Genomic DNA, 18202 nt, shown 5'->3' on the forward strand with positions numbered 1-18202 from the left:
TATTCTACTATGTGCATATCATTATGTCATTATTACTCCTTTAAAGCCAAGAGTACATGCTTTCTTAAATATTTTATTCAAACATCTAATATACCCTATTCTACTATGTGCATATCATTATGTCATTATTACTCCTTTAAAGTCAAGAGTACATGCTTTCTTAAATATTTTATTCAAATATTTAATATACCCTATTCTATTATGTGCATATCATTATTATTACTCCTTCAAAGTCAAGAGTACATGCTTTCTTAAATGTTTTATTCAAATATATAATATACTCTATTCTTATTATATGACCGTTGCACCATTATATTACTCCTTTAGGATCGAGAATACATAATTTCTTTAATATTTTGTGCAATTATTTAAAATGCCCTATTTTCTGCACTTTGATATGACCTCTTTCAATCCATGCTATTATATTACCAAGGTCTTTTAATTAGAAAATCTATACACATGCTAGAGTCTCATGATTTTCATATATCCCTTTGTTATCACAATTGTTCCTTTTCTTCCATGATCTCTTCTTATATGATTTTTCTCTCGTGTATGTTTAAACAACCTAATTGTAAATTGAACTGAGGGAATGATCCTTCGATAAGGGAAGGTGACCCCCAAAGACAAGATAATCGAGATGATCCTTCGGTAAGGGAAGGTGATCGAATCGAGATGATCCTTCGGTAAGGGAAGGTGATCGGCAAACCTTTGGGAACCTTCGGCAAGGGAAGGGAACTCCCATCAATTTTATATAATAAGACATCTTTGTTGATATAACTCTTTTCTTGTGTATGTCTAAATAACCTTGATTGTAAATTGAACTGAGGGAGTGATCCTTCGGTAAGGGAAGGTGACCCCCAAAGACAAGATATCGAGATGATCCCTCGGTAAGGGAGGGTGATCGATCGAGATGATCCTTCGGTAAGGGAAGGTGATCGCCAAGACACTCGAGATAAGAACCTTCGGTAAGGGAAGGGGACTCTCATTTATACCGGTTTGAGCTCAATACCTTCCATAAAAGTTAAAAGTTAAGAAAGAAGAAAGCATGAATGAAAGTTTGATGTTTATGTTTTTTTTTCTTTAGATTTAATTATGATTATGTTGATGTTACTTAAGATGTTATCCTTCTATTTTCCTATATGCTTTCCTTTTTTCACACATGTTTTACAAGAAAGATACATATTACATGCCACGTTATACGCTCTTTTTAAAAATCCCGCACATGGGCTGGAGATGGATATGGAGGTGTTGCATAGCACTCCTACTAAGACGTTAGATTCTCACTCCCTTTCTTTTCCCATACTGTCTCCAGAGGAACATGGCACAGCGGATAGAGACGACGCAATGTCCCCCGAAGATAACTTCTGAGTATGACCCCTCGAAGCACGCGTGGGTAGTTGCGACCACTACTACCGTGCTCCAAACTATCTACTTAGATCGAGAGTTCGTGGAAGAAGAACCCCAACTGCCCGTCGTAACCTTCCTAGATAGGAACGCTTCAGCATCTAAGAAGCGGTCATCTAAGGTGGTACACCTCGAGTCTGACTCCGAAACCGAGGAAGAGGAATCCGACAACCCGAGCCAAGGATAGGACATGACACAAGGATGGAAGTTTCTTCGATGAAACTAGTTAGGATGCGTTAGTTTCCTTTTCGTCATAGTTACCTTTAAGCACTATCTCCTTTAGAACCGTGTTCATGGGAATTCTTTTATGTTTGCTTGAACCCCTTTGAGTTTTGTTCAATTTCATCCTTTTAGTACTACTCAATTTCCACCCAAAGTTTCGCGCGTATTTTCCTTCTCTTCTTACCTAACGATTTAGTTATCTGCTTTTTTTCATATTAAGTGTGACACCCTACTTAAAGGACTTTAAAGGTAGAATATTAATTTAGGGTGTTACACTTTGAGCATTCAACGTCCACCCTACTCCCTCTTGGGCATTCTACTTCCATTCTACCCCCCCTTTGGGCGTTCAACTTCAGCTCTGCCCCCTCTTGGGCGTTCAACTTCCTCTCTGCTTGAATGATTCCTCCACCATTGGTTAAAAGTTTGAGACTAAGGGGAATTGTAGGGGTTTATGGAGGAATTTTCCATGTAATTAACTTGCTCACGTGTTCACTTGCCATAGTCATGAGTTTCACCTTAAGGAAAGTTACCACTCATATCACAAGGAGTATCTGGAGGAGCACTATGAACCTCAGTAACTTGACTCTGCATGCTACTCAATTGTTGAGTGAGAAGAGTTACTTGTTGCAACATAAGTGCGTTTTGAGCAAGGATCGTATCTACAGTCTCCACTTCTTGAGCTTCCTTCCTAACTGGAGTCCTCTCAGATGAATATGAGTACTGGTTATTGGCAACCATCTCAATGAGCGCCTCTGCCTCTTTGGGTGTCTTTTTCATGTGCAGAGAACCACCTGCAGAGTGATCCAATGACCTCTTGGCCATCTAAGAGACACCGTCATAGAAGATGTCTATCTTGACCCAATCTGAGAACATATCAGGGGAAGGGGGGACATCTCCTGAGCATTAGCTTGTACCTCTCCCAAGCATCATAGAGGGACTCGCTCTCTTCTTGCCTGAAGGTCTGAATGTCTATCCTTAGCTTAGTCAATCTCCACAAGGGAAAGAACATGTTCAGGAACTTGTCAACAACCTTATCCCAAGTGTTTAAACTCCCTTTGCTTAGTCAATCCTTTGCTTGATCCCTCACAATAAATGGGAAAAGCATCAGCCTGTAGATTTCAGGATATACTCTATTGGTCTTTACAGTATCACAGATCTGCAGGAAGTCAGAGATAAATTTATTAGGGTCTTCCTGTGGGAGTCCATGAAATTGGCAATTTTGTTGCACTAGAAAGATCAACTCTAGGTCGAGCTCAAAATGATCTACTCCAATAGAAGGTATACTAATGCTGCTTCCATAGAAATCAGGAGTGAGAGATGACTGAAATCCTATGGTTCTTCTCGGTTCAGCATTCCCCTTAGGATCCATAGTGATTTTGGTATTCCTGGACAAACAAGAGACAAAGAAAAATGGAAATCTCTATGTCAGAGTATAGAGAACTCCCAGTGAGATATCCAAAAAGAAATAAGAATTATTTTTTTAAATTCAAAAATAAATAAGAAATTAGAATACTAATTCAAAAAATTAACTAGACATTTCAAAAAAAAATTAGAAAGAAAGGGGTTTAAAAATTTTTGAAATCTAAAAAAAAAAGAAAAAAGTTAAAGAAACACTGAACTAAAAATATTTGAATAAAACAAGATAAAGTAAACGATTAGCTAGGAAAGATTTGGAAATAGAGATGGAAGATTTAATTTAAAATTTTTGAAAATTAGAAAGAAAGGTTTTAAAATATTTGAAATTCAAAAAGAAAGAGAAAGAAAAACTAAAGAAACACCAAACTTTTAAAATTTGAATTTTAAATGAATAAGATAAGATAACAAAATTTTGAAAATCAAGGAAAAGATGCATAAGAGGAAAATCAAAAATCAAGAAAATTAAATAAGATAGGGTTCGAAAATTAAAAAGAAAACTAATTAACTAAGAAAATTACTAAAGGGACACCAAACTCAAAATTTTAAATTAAATCAAATAAGATAAAGATGCAAGAATTAATCTAAAATTTCGAATATTAGAAAAAGTTTTTAAATCCAAAAAGAAAATGGAAAAGAAGACACCAAACTTAAAATTTGAAATTAAATAAAGATAAGATAAAAGTGTAAAATTTAATTAAAGATTTTCAAAAATTAAAAAAAAAGTTTTCAAATTTCAAAAAGAGAGAAAAAAGATAAACTAAAAAAACACTAAACTTAGATTTTGAATTTTAAAATTTGAATTTAAATGAAAAAAATCAAATAACTAGAATTAAGGAAAAGATAAATAAGATAAAGATCAAGAATCAAGAAAGATAAATAAGATATGATTTGAAAATTTAAAAAAAAAAATATAAGATTTGAAATTTTTAAAATTTAAAAAAGAAAAAAAGAAATAGTAAAAGACGCCAAACCTTTTAAAATTAAAAGAAGATAAAGCAAGATTTTAAATTTAAGATGCAATTCTTGAAAATTGAAAAAGTCAATTAAAGATTTTGAAATTCAAAAATTAGAAAGAAAAAGTCAAGAGAAAGAAATAAGATAAGATAAGATTTGAAAATTTAAAGATTTTGAAATTCAAATTTGAAAGAAAGAAAGACCAAAGGAACGTCAAATTTAAAATTTAAACAGGATAAAGCAAATAATTAATTAAAAAGATTTGAAAATAAAGATAGAAGATTTGGTTTAAATTTTTTTTTCGAAAATTAAAAGGGAAAGAGCAAACAAAGATTTTGAATTTCAAAATTAAAGAAAGAAAAACTAAAGAAACTCTAAACTTTAAAATTTGAATTTAAAATATAGATAAGATAACATAAGATAACAAAATTTTAAACTTAAGAAAAAGATAAAGATGAAAGATCAAGAAAGATAAATAAGATATGATTAAAGAGAATTCAAATAAAAAGATTACTAATGGGACATAAAACTTAAAATTTGAAATTAAATCAAAATAAGATAACAAGAAAGATTCGAAAATTAAAAATATTAATTTTAAAAATTTTAAAGGAAAAACACTAAACTTAAAATTTTTGAATCAAGAAAAAAAATTGCAAGAATTTTCGAAAATTCAAGAGAAAAATTTTAAAAGTTTTTCGAAATTTAAAAAGGAAGAAAAATACTAAAAAGACACCAAACTTAAAAATTTCAAAACAAGAGAAAATTAATGAGAAAAATTTTCGAAAAGGTATAGAAATAGGTACAACTTAAAATTAGAAAATCAAAAGGAAATAAATGGTCAAAAACTGATAAAAGTACCTGATCTAAGTAACAAGAGAACCGGTAATTGTCAATCACGAAGAATCCCCGGCAACGAGCCAAAAACTTGGTGCGCAAAATTGAACTCGCACAACTCCACCGACAAGTGCACCTGGTCGTCCAAGTGATATCCCAGGTGAGTGAGAGTCGATCCCATGAGGATTGTTGGATTGAGCAAGCAATAGCTATCTTGCTGGACTTAGTCAGGCAAATAGAAAAAAGAGTGGTTATTTGTTGAATTCGCATAAAGCACAATAATAAATAAAGCAATAAAGAATTAGTGTAGAAACAATAATGAGAGAACAGTTAAGGTCTCGGAGATACTCACCCTTGCGGATTAGTATTTCTTTCCAACTATTTTAACAATGAATGATTCATTCTATAGCAAACTGTAAGTTATTAAAACCTGTCCGTTTAGTGAATTAATCTCCCCCAATCCTACTCAAAAAGCCACATACAAGGTCAGATCTTTCGGATTAGAGGGTGAAGTTTAGAAAACTAGTTTAGCGCCACAGAAACATCGATTACCCATAACTAATTGGATTATATGTAACGTATCCCAATTAGCCCAGATAATCTCGATTTAGGAGGAATGTTTTCAAGCTGTAGCTCAAGTGAACTTTTCTCAGTATCACAGGAACTCCTGTAGAAAAAGGGACATACCCAGTCCCATTAGGATGAAGAACGAAAATATACATTAGAATTGAATCAAACATATATTAAAATAGAATATTAATGATATTAATCCATAGAGATAAGCAGAGCTCTTAACTTTAACAAGGAGGTTTAGTTACTCATAATTTATAGAAAAATAGAGAAGAAGATATAAAGTAATGTGTCTGATTCTCCCCTCCTGGGAGGCGTGTTCCTCAGGAGGAAAGGTGTCACTTATTTATAGTAAATACTAGACCTAAAAGATGTTAATTAAATTTAAAAGTTACAAGGATAAGATAAAATAAACTAAGGAGTCCTAAAATCTACTTTGGGGCCCACTAGAAATGATTCGGGTTGAAGACTAGAGTTCAACTTGGGTTCTGGTTGTTGAACTTCGCTGGTCCTGCTCCCTGGCTGGCGTTGAACGCCAGTTTTGGGCATTTAACTTGGGAGGTCAATCCTCTTGGGCGTTAAACACCCAGGCTTGGCGTTTAACGCCAGTTTTGGCAGTCATTCTGGAAGAAAAGTATAAACTATTATATATTGTTGGAAATCTCTAAAAGTTAGCTTTCTAATGCCATTAAGACCGTGTCAATTGGACCTCAGTAGCTTAAGATATGCTCGTTGGAATTCAAGGAGGTTAGGATTGACAGCATCTGCTATCCTTTCTTCATCTCTGCACAAGATTCTGCCAAATTCGTCCAAAATTCACCTAGAATCATAGAAATAACATAAAAACTCAAAGTAGCATCCAAAAGATGAATTTTGCACTAAAACATAGTAAAACTTAATGAAATTTAACTAAAAACAACTAGAAAATGCGGTGTAAAAAGGTATAAGATATTCACTTATCAGTCACTAAAGTCAAAATTCTCGAAAAAGAATTGGATGAGTTGAAGACAAGCAAAGCAAAGGTCGAGACTACCAATGCAGATCTAAATCAACGACTTCAGAAAATAAATCAAGTTCATACCTCCAAAACTTTAAGTCGTGCTTCTCTAATCGAAGATGTGAATCAAACAATCAAGGCCAAAAAGACCCTGTCGAAGAAGCTGCTGCCTTAAGTAAAAAACAGGAAGATTTTAAGCCCACGTTTAGAAATTTGTTCTAAATTTTTTTATTTGCTAGAACATTGAATATGAACTTTTCTTTTTGACGTTCCTTTCATGATACTATTTAATGATATAACTTTAATTATTTACCATTTATATACCCTATTTGTCGAGTAGTTGTTATATCTTTAGCTCATAAGCATTGCTATCAAATACCTTTTTGACTCTAAAAGGTCATTCCCATAAGGGAGACTACTTTCCTTTAACTTGCTCGGTCGGGAGGACTAATTTTAACACCAAGTCACTAACCATAAATATTTTTTTTTTACTTTCTTGTTGTATGACCTAGTAATATTATCTTTTTGCCTCATCATTTGGTCAAAAGCCATTAGTCGAGATTGATCTAATTGATCTAACTCATTAATCATGCTCGACCAATATTGTTCGACAGACAAATCATTTTGTCTCGCCACTCTAACTATTTGCAAATTTATTTCAAGTGGTAAAACTACTTTATGCCCATATACTAACTCATAGGGTGTCGACCCTGTGACTTCTCTAGGGAAACACCTATATGCCCTTAATACCTAACTCAGCGTATTATGCCAATTTTGAGATTGTCTCCCTATGTGCTTCTTAATCAAACTAATTAAAGTTTTATTAATAGCCTTAACTTGACCATTTACTTGTGTATAATATAGGGTCGAATGCATCAATTTAATCCCTCTTGACTCTATATATCCCTTAACTTATCATCCTGTGAACATAAATTCTTGGTCTGTAGTTATAGTTTGAGGTATACCAAACCTATAAATAATCGATTCTTCAACAAAATTGATTATTTTGGCTTGTGTAACCTCTATTATGGGTACAACTTCCACCAACTTGGTGAAGTAATCAACCGCGACCAGAATGAATGTATGTCCCTTAATCGAAGAGGGATGAATCATTCCTATTAAATCTAAGGCCCATCCTCAAAATGGCCAAAGTTTAATTATAGTATGCAAATCTGTCGTAGGGACTCTTTGAATTGGTGCATTTCTTTGACAGTGATCACAATTTTGAACAAAGTTAATACAATTCTTCATTATTGAAGGCTAATACAGTTCTTGTCGATGCAAGGTCCAATGTAATTTTTGACCTACTTGATAAGTGCCACAAATTCCTTCATTCACCTCAGCCATAGCTAGATACGCATCTTGCATATTCAAACATTTAAGTAAAGAACCATCGACATTTTTCTTAAAAAGATCACCTCCTACCAGTACAAAGCTCAACGCCAAATATTTGATTTTTTTATCTACTCTTTGGCTAGGATTTTGGAGGAATTCAATGATCTTATATCTCTAAATATTAGGATCTAAAGTGTTTGCACAACAAACCCCTCTTATTTCTAAAGGAGCTAAGTTAGTTTCGATTTTACTAAACTCTCTGGCTAACAGGAGATATTCTATAGCTAGAAGCCATTTGACCTAACTCATTAGCATCATAATTCGACTCTCTAAATATTTGTTTAACCCAAATTGTATCGAACTCAGCCAAGAGTTTGGTAGTCTCTAGCCAATTGTTCGGTAGTTTCTAGCCAATTGTTGAATCACTAATTGTGAATCCCCTAGTTTTTCAACTGTTCTGGCTCCTTTCTCATTTAAGAGTTCTAAACCAATGGTTAAAGCCTTATATTCTACTTCATTATTTGATAGCCCTGACTCTAGTTGAAACATGAATCTAGTCAGAATATTGTCAAGGATGATCAAAACTTTTTTGACTCCTACCCATTTTGATGCTTTGACCCATCAAAAAACAACTTCTAAGGTTTGAACTCAAGATATCCAATTTCGAGTGGCTCATGAATCTCAACACAGGGATGATCTGCTAAGAAATTATCAATCACTTGCCCTTTGACAGCTCTGGCTCGGATGTAAAATAGGAAATATTTGATTAACTCTAACATCCACTTGCCAATTCTTCCTCTCAATATTGGATAAGAAATCATATATTTAATAACATCAAATTTTGACACAACATAGACATTCTTTCCAATTAAATAATTTTTAAGTTTAGTACAAGAGAAATAAAGAGCTAAACAAAGTTTTTCGACTACCCTATATCTAGTTTCTATGTCAAACAACATTCGACACAAATAGAAAACTAGTTTTTTGTTTTCATCCTTATCTTCATGGGTCAACATGCTCCCTAAAGTTGAATCTGATACAGCAATATATAATTTTAGTGGTCGACCTTGTTTGACTGGTGTCAATTTTGGCGGTGAAGTTAAATATTTCTTCATGAGGCTTCTAGAACTATTATATATATATATACACTACAAGAAAAATATCCATTCAGGTACACTTGAAAAGTGTAGCCAAAAGTGAAAAAAAATGATGCCTTAGGCTATGGCTACGCTTTTTGGGGTACGGCTACGCTTTTTGGAGTGATTCCTATTCGACCGTTGCCTATTCTCAAAGGCTACGCTTTTCTGCACCAAGGGCTACGCTTTTGGTGTTTGGGAATAGGCTACGCTTTTCAAGTGATGCTATCCAGGACCAAAAGCTACGCTTTTCAGCTTTCATTTTTCTAGAATAGGCTACGCTTTTTAACACTACTGCATCACTTGTAAAGCGTAGCCACATTGTATTCCATAGCTACTTTTTATAAGCGTAGCCTTAGGTCCCTCTTTTTTTGGTATACTATAGCTACTGTAAATAAGTGTAGCCTTAGGTCTTGTTTTTTTTTTTGCACACTATAGCTATTGAATATAAGTGTAGCCTTAGATCTTGTTTTTTTCTCTCTCTCTCTCTCTCTCTATATATATATATATATATATATATATATCTAATAATTATTAATACAACATAATAGTTAATATGATTACATGTATAATAATTCTGCATTTTTATTTAAATGAGTTGAATATAAATATATAATTATACTAAATAATTTCTCTAAATAACAAATTATCTGCAAACAATATATATTTACAATGATCCAAAAAATACTAGAATAGAAGTTAATTTTGAATATTCATACATCTCACACTAAATTAAGCATAGCTTTATCAAAATAAGCATGAGATCACTTAGAATTTACTACTAATACTCTACGGAAAACTAAATTAAAATATTATATCCTACATAAATATCTTCTAATAAAAATTATTAGTCAACCATACATATATTCATTCCGAACATTACTCCATCTTAGCCAATAAACCACAATCATAAACAGATTAATCTTCATTATCATCCTCAATATTATCCTGCATAATTATATAGAAAAATAATTAAAAAAACATTTATAATGACATTTGCAATTATAAAAATAAAAAATTAAAATAATTATATTTAACAAGGCAAAAATTCAGATATAAAATATAAATTAATTGTTCAGATATACTTAATTAGTTTTCAACATTGAGACTTTCATGGGGTGTTTCGCCTTTAATTTCCCTAAGGACAAAGCAGTTTAAAATAAACCACTTGATGCATTTTCAAAGAGAAAAAAAATGCCAATATAAACCAGGATGCCTCTCTCATCAGTAACTGTCCTCTTTACATTACTGCATCATGATAGTTTGAACTTTTAACGAAGTTCCCATTTCGGACATGCAAATGGACTGGCCATCCTACTTTGGAGTATATTCTATATTTCACTCTCCATATAAATGTTTCCTTATTCTCTTCTCTTCAATTTAAAATAGGAAATAATATCAAAGTTCTAAAACAGGAAAGGAGGAGGAGGGTTGGGTTTAAAACCTTAGGTATCGCTGGTAACTCTGAGACTCTGCAGTTTCAAATACATAAAGATATGACCCCGAAAGCACTAGAAAACATGTTTGCCACGTAGCAACTGAATTCCCAATTCCCTGTAAGATAAGGGCTATTTAGGTTTCTGATTTAACGAAAAAAGTTATTACCTCAAATATAATTCCAAGTACATAAAAAATATGTCAATCGTGTGCATATGCCTCAGATTCAACACATTGAATCTCAAACAAGAACAAACCCCTCTCAATGTATAAAAGAATGCACAGCTTCTAGGACTAGTAGAGATGGATCACTTAAAAGATGGTACAAAAGAAAACTAAAATGGAACATAATGTTGATTACTCATTGAAGCTGGCAAAGTGCAGTTGGAAACTTGAGCAATTCATTTACTTAGAACCATCAAGATTTAGGATAAAAATTCATTCATGTGATTTCACAGGAACAACTTTAGCTCAAACCATGTGGAAAAATAATTCATGATATAGGGATATCATGAATTAAAACATAATCATGTCAAATATTCTTAATAAAATATCTAAAACTACTATTTTTTAGGTTATAATATTGAAATGTGAAGGAAGTAAAACCTGATCAACAATAGTTGACCAACTGGTGCGCGAAATTGTGAACAATACTTTTTCACAACTCTCATAATCCCCGGTCATGAACCCCAAAAACTTGGTAGCTCAATACCATGGCATTACACAACTTCGCACAACTAACCAGCAAGTGCACTGGGTCGTCCAAGTAATAAACCTTACGCGAGTAAGGGTCGATCCCAAGGAGATTGTTAGTATTGAAGCAAGCTATGGTCATCTTGTAAATCTTAGTCAGGCAAACTCAAATGTATATGGTGATGAACGAAAATAACATAAAAGATAAAGATAGTAATACTTATGTAATTCATTGGTAGGAACTTCAGATAAGCGCATGAAGATGCCTTCCCTTCCGTCTCTCTGCTTTCCTACAGTCTTCATCCAATTCTTCTTACTCCTTTCCATGGCAAGCTCGTGTAGGGTTTCACTGTTGTCAGCAGCTACCTCCCATCCTCGCAGTGAAAACTAATGCTCATGCACTCTGTCACAGTGCGGCTAATCACCGGTTTGGTTCCCTCCCCTACCGGAATAGAATCACTCTTTTGCGTCTGTCACTAACGCCCAGTAGGTTACAGGTTTGAAGCACGTCACAGTCATTCAATCATTGAATCCTACTCAGAATACCACAGACAAGGTTTAGACCTTCCGGATTCTCTTGAATGCCGCCATCAGGTCCTGCCTATACCACGAAGACTCTGATCTCACGGAATGGTTGGCTCGTTTGTCAGGCGAGCACTCGGTTGTCAGGCGATCAACCATGCATCGTGCAATCAGGAATCCAAGAGATATTCACCAAGCCTCAAATGCTTGTAGAACAAGAGTAGTTGTCAGTCACTTTGTTCATGAGTGAGAATGGTGATGGGCGTCAATCATCACCTTCATCAAGTTGAAGAACAAGTGATATCTTGGAACAAGAACAAGCGGAATTGAATGGAAGAACAATAGTAATTGCATTAATACTCGAGGTACAGCAGAGCTCCACACCTTAATCTATGGTGTGTAGAAGCTCCACCGTTGAAAATACATAAGCATAAGGTCTAGGCATGGCCGAATGGCCAGCCTCCCAATGATCTAAGATAGCATAAAAATGAAGATAGCTACCAAAAGTCCCTATACAATAGTAAAAGGTCCTACTTATAAGAACTAGTAGCCTAAGGTGTACAGAAATGAGTAAATGACATAAAAATCCTCTTCCGGGCCCACTTGGTGTGTGCTTGGGCTGAGCAATGAAGCAAATTTCGTGCAGAGACTCTTCTTGGAGTTAAACGCCAGCTTTAGTGCCAGTTTGGGCGTTTAACTCCCATTTGGGTGCCACTTCCAGCGTTTAACGCTGGGATTTCTTGAGGTGACTTTGAACGCCGGTTTGGGCCATCAAATCTTGGGCAAAGTATGGACTATCATATATTGCTGGAAAGCCCAGGATGTCTACTTTCCAACGCCGTTGAGAGCGCGCCAGTTGGGCTTCTGTAGCTCCAGAAAATCCACTTCGAGTGCAGGGAGGTCAGAATCCAACAGCATCTGCAGTCCTTTTTGGTCTCTGAATCAGATTTTTGCTCAGGTCCCTCAATTTCAGCCAGAAAATACCTGAAATCACAGAAAAACACACAAACTCATAGTAAAGTCCAGAAAAGTGAATTTTAACTAAAAACTAATAAAAATATACTAAAAACTAACTAGATCATATCAAAAACATACTAAAAACAATGCCAAAAAGTATACAAATTATCCGCTCATCACAACACCAAACTTAAATTGTTGCTTGTCCCCAAGCAACTGAAAATCAAATAAGATAAAAAGAAGAGAATATGCAATGAATTCCAAAAACATCTGTGAAGATCAGTATTAATTAGATGAGCGGGGCTTTTAACTTTTTGCCTCTGAATAGTTTTGGCATCTCACTCTATCCTTTGAAATTCAGAATGGTTGGCTTCTTTAGGAACTCAGAGTCCAGATAGTGCTAATGATTCTCTTAGTGAAGTATGATGATTCTTGAACATAGCTATTTATTGAGTCTTGGCTGTGGCCCAAAGCACTCTGTCTTCCAGTATTACCACCGGATACATACATGCCACAGACACATAATTGGGTGAACATTTTCAGATTGTGACTCAGCTTTGCTAAAGTCCCCAATTAGAGGTGTCCAGGGTTCTTAAGCACACTCTTATTTGCCTTGGATCACAACTCTTTATTCTCTATTTTTTTCGTTTTTCTTTTTCTTTTTCTTCTTTTTTTTTCGATTTTTTTTTTTGAATAGCTTTTTCTTGCTTCAAGAATCATTCTTAATGATTTTTCAGATCCTCAGTAACATGTCTCTTTTTTTCATCATTCTTTCAAGAGCCAACATTCATGAACCACAAATTCAAGATACATATGCACTGTTTAAGCATACATTCAGAGAACAAAAATATTACCACCACATCAAAATAATTAAACTATTATAAAATTCAAAATTCATGCAATTCTTCCTTTTTCAATTAAGCACATTTTTATTCAAGAAAGGTGATGGATTCATAGGACATTCATAACTTTAAGGCATAGACACTAAGACACTAATGATCACAAGACACAAACATGGATAAACATAAGCATAAATTTTCGAAAAACAGAAGAACAAATAACAAGGAAATCAAAGAACGGGTCCACCTTAGTGATGGCGGCTCTTTCTTGCTCTTGAAGATCCTATGGAGTGCTTGAGCTCTTCAATGTCTCTTCCTTGTCTTTGTTGCTCCTCCCTCATGATTCTTTGATCTTCTCTAATCTCATGAAGGATGATGGAGTGTTCTTGATGCTCCACCCTTAGTTGTCCCATGTTGGAACTCAACTCTCCTAGGGAGGTGTGTAGTTGCTCCCAATAGTTTTGTGGTGGAAAATTCATCCCTTGAGGAATTTCAGGGATTTCATGATGAGTGGGATCTCTTGTGTACTCCATCCTTTTCTTGGTGATGGGCTTGTCCTCATCAATGGGGATGTCTCCCTTTATGTCAACTCCAACTGAATAACAGAGGTGACAAATGAGATGAGGAAAGGCTAACCTTGCCAAGGTGGAGGTCTTGTCCGCCACTTTATAGAGTTCTTGGGCTATAACCTCATGAACTTCTCAATTGGACCGGCTTTCCTCTTGAATCTTGCTTCCATTGTGCGCCCTCTTCACATATAACTGTGAGGACTTGGTCCAACCTTTGATCAAAGTTGACCCTTCTAGTGTAAGGATGCTCATCTCCTTGCATCATAGGCAAGTTGAACGCCACCCTCACACTCTCCGGACTAAAATCCAAGTATTTCCCCCGAACCATAGTAAGATAATTCTTTGGATTCGGGTTCACACTTTGGTCATGGTTCTTGGTGATCCATGCATTGGCATAGAACTCTTGAACCATCAAGATTCCGACTTGTTGAATGGGGTTGGTAAGAACTTCCCAACCTCTTCTTCGGATCTCATGTCGGATCTCCGGATATTCACCCTTTTTAAGTGAAAAAGGGACCTCGGGGATCACCTTCTTCAAGGCCACAACTTCATAGAAGTGGACTTGATGCACCTTTGAGAGGAATCTATCCATCTCCCATGACTCGGAGGTGGAAGCCTTTGCCTTCCCTTTCCTCTTTCTAGAGGTTTCTCCGGCCTTGGATGCCATAATGGTTATGGAAAAATGAAAAAGCAACGCTTTTACCACACCAAACTTAAAATGTTTGCTCGTCCTCGAGCAAAAGAAGAAAGAAGAGAGTAGAAGAAGAAGAAATGAGGAAGAGGGAGATGGTGGTGTGTTCGGCCAAAGAGGGGGAGAAGTGGTGTTTAGGTTGTGTGAAAATGAAGGGTTGAAGAAGGGTATATATAGGAGAGAGGGGGTAAAGGGTTCGGCCATGATGGGTGGGTTTGGGAGGGAAAGTGGTTTGAATTTGAAGGGTGAGGTTGGTGGGGGTTTATGAAGGATGGATGTGAGTGATGAAGAGAAAGATGGGATTTGATAGGTGAGGGGTTTTTGGGGAAGAGGTGTTGAGGTGATTGGTGAATGGGGGAAGAAGAGAGAGAGTGATGGTAGGGTCCTATGGGGTCCACAGATCCTGTGGTGTCAAGGAAAAGGCATCCTTGCACCAAATGGCATCAAAATCCACGTTTTGAGCCATTTCTGGCGTTAAACGCCGGGCTGGTGCCCATTCCTGGCGTTTAACGCCAGGTTCTTGCCCTTTACTGGCGTTTAACGCCAGTCTGGTGCCCCTTTCTGGCGTTAAACGCCCAGAATGGTGCCAGACTGGGCGTTAAATGCCCAACTGCTAGGCTGACTGGCGTTTAAACGCCAGCAGCATCTTCCTCCAGGGTGTGCTGTTTTTCTTCCTGTTTTTCATTTTGTTTTTGCTTTTTTCATTGTTTTTGTGACTTCTTATGATCATCAACCTACAAAAAAAAGATAAAATAACAAAAGAAAATAATTAATTATAAAACATTGGGTTGCCTCCCAACAAGCGCTTCTTTATTGTCATTAGCTTGACAGAGGACTCTCATGGAGCCTCAGAAATGCTCAGAACCGTGTTGGAACCTCCCAACACCAAACTTAGAGTTTGAATGTGGGGGTTCAACACCAAACTTAGAGTTTGGTTGTGGCCTCCCAACACCAAACTTAGAGTTTGGTTGTGGGGGCTCTGTTTGGCTCTGTTTTGAGAGAAGCCCTTCATGCTTCCTCTCCATGATGACAGAGGTATATCCTTGGGCCTTAAACACCAAGGATTCTTCATTCACTTGAATGATCAACTCTTCTCTATCAACATCAATCACAGCCTTTGCTGTGGCTAGGAAGGGTCTGCCAAGGATGATGGATTCATCCATGCATTTCCCAGTCTCTAGGACTATGAAATCAGTAGGGATGTAATGGTCTTCAATCTTCACCAAAACATCCTCTACAAGTCCATAAGCTTGTTTTCTTGAGTTGTCTGCCATCTCTAGTGAGATTTTTGCAGCTTGTACCTCAGAGATCCCTAATTTCTCCATTACAGAGAGGGGCATGAGGTTTACGCTTGATCCTAAGTCACACAAGGCCTTCTTGAAGGTCATGGTGCCTATGGTACAAGGTATAGAAAACTTCCCAGGGTCCTGCCTCTTTTGAGGCAATTGCTGCCTAGAAAAGTTATCCAGTTCTTTGGTGAGCAAAGGGGGTTCATCCTCCCAAGTCTCATTTCCAAATAACTTGTCATTTAGCTTCATGATTGCTCCAAGGTATTTAGCAACTTGCTCTTCAGTGACATACTCATCCTCTTCAGAAGAAGAATACTCATCAGAGCTCATGAATGGCAGAAGTAAGTCCAATGGAATCTCTATGGTCTCATCTTGAGCCTCAGATTCCCAAGGTTCCTCATTGGGGAACTCATTGGAGGTCAGTGGACGCCCAGTGAGGCCTTCCTCAGTGGCATTCACTGCCTCTTCTTCCTCCCAGAATTCGGCCATATTGATGGCCTTGCACTCTCCTTTTGGATTTTCTTCTGTGTTGCTTGGAAGAGTACTTGGAGGGAGTTCAGTAATTTTCTTGCTCAGCTGACCCACTTGTCCTTCCAGATTCCTAATGGAAGATCTAATTTCAGTCATAAAACTTTGAGTGGTTTTGATTAGATCAGAGACCATGGTTGCCAAGTCGGAATTATTCTGCTTGGAACTCTCTGTCTGTTGCTGAGAAGATGATGGAAAAGGCTTGCTATTGCTAAACCTGTTTCTTCCACCATTATTGTTATTGAAACCTTGTTGGGGTCTCTGTTGATCCTTCCATGAAAGATTTGGATGATTCCTCCATGAAGGATTGTAGGCGTTTCCATAGGGTTCTCCCATGTAATTCACCTCTTCTATTGAAGGGTTCTCAGGATCATAAGCTTCTTCCTCAGATGAAGCTTCCTTAGTACTGCTTGGTGCATTTTGCATCCCAGACAGACTTTGAGAAATCATATTGACTTGTTGAGTCAATATTTTATTCTGAGCCAATATGGCATTCAAAGTGTCAATCTCAAGAACTCCTTTCTTCTGACTAGTCCCATTGTTCACAGGATTTCTTTCAGAAGTGTACATGAATTGGTTATTTGCAACCATTTCAATCAGTTCTTGAGCTTCAGTAGGCGTCTTCTTCAGATGAAGAGATCCTCCAGAAGAGCTATCCAAGGACATCTTGGACAGTTCAAAGAGACCATCATAGAAAATACCTATGATGCTCCATTCAGAAAGCATATCAGTGGGACACTTTCTGATCAATTGTTTGTATCTTTCCCAAGCTTCATAGAGGGATTCTCCTTCCTTCTGTCTGAAGGTTTGGACTTCCACTCTAAGCTTACTCAATTTTTGAGGTGGAAAGAACTTTGCCAAGAAGGCATTGACTAGCTTTTCCCAAGAGTCCAGGCTTTCTTTAGGTTGAGAGTCCAACCATGTTCTAGCTCTGTCTCTTACAGCAAAAGGGAATAGCATCAGTCTGTAGACCTCAGGGTCAACCCCATTAGTCTTGACTGTGTCACAGATTTGCAAGAACTCAGCTAAAAACTGATGAGGATCTTCCAGTGGAAGTCCATGAAACTTGCAATTCTGTTGCATTAGAGAAACTAATTGAGGCTTAAGCTCAAAGTTGTTTGCTCCAATGGCAGGGATAGAGATGCTTCTCCCATAGAAGTCGGGAGTAGGTGCAGTAAAGTCACCAAGCACCTTCCTTGCATTGTTGGCATTGTTGTTGTTTTCGGCTGCCATTTGTTCTTCTTCCTTGAAGAGTTCGTTCAAGTGCTCTAAAGAGAGTTGTGCTTTGGCTTCTCTTAGCTTTCTCTTCAAGGTCCTTTCAGGTTCAGGATCAGCCTCAACAAGAATGCCTTTGTCTTTGTTCCTGCTCATATGAAAGAGAAGAGAACAAGAAAATATGGAATCCTCTATGTCACAGTATAGAGATTCCTTAAGGTGTCAGAGGAAAAGAAGAATGGAAGACAGAGGTAGAAAATTCGAACGTATCAAAGAAGATGGAGTTCGAATTTTGCATTAAGGGATAGTGTTAGTCCATAAACAGAAGGATGTGAGAAGAAGGGAAGTAATTTTCGAAAATTAAGTGGAAAATTTAAAAAAAATATTTTTGAAAAACATTACTTAATTTTCGAAAATGAAAAGGGAAAAGAAATCAAATGATTTTTGAAAAAGATTTTGAAATTAGAAATCAGAAACATTTGATTGAAAACTATTTTGAAAAAGATGTGGTTAAGAAGATATGATTGGTTTTAAAAAGATGTGATTGAGAAGATATGATTTGAAAAACATTTTAAAAAGATTTGATTTGAAAAT

General features: G+C 36.3%; 1 non-coding gene across 1 annotated transcript; it reads left to right on the forward strand.

Moving 5' to 3' along the window:
- The first annotated feature begins 17113 nt into the window (after positions 1-17113).
- On the forward strand, positions 17114-17221 carry LOC112718999 (small nucleolar RNA R71). The gene has a single exon (XR_003161324.1). It is a non-coding gene; the product is annotated as a small nucleolar RNA R71 (small nucleolar RNA).
- The last annotated feature ends 981 nt before the right edge of the window (positions 17222-18202 follow it).

This window comes from Arachis hypogaea, chromosome 10 (genome assembly GCF_003086295.3).
Source record: "Arachis hypogaea cultivar Tifrunner chromosome 10, arahy.Tifrunner.gnm2.J5K5, whole genome shotgun sequence".
Classification (NCBI taxonomy): Eukaryota; Viridiplantae; Streptophyta; class Magnoliopsida; order Fabales; family Fabaceae; genus Arachis; species Arachis hypogaea.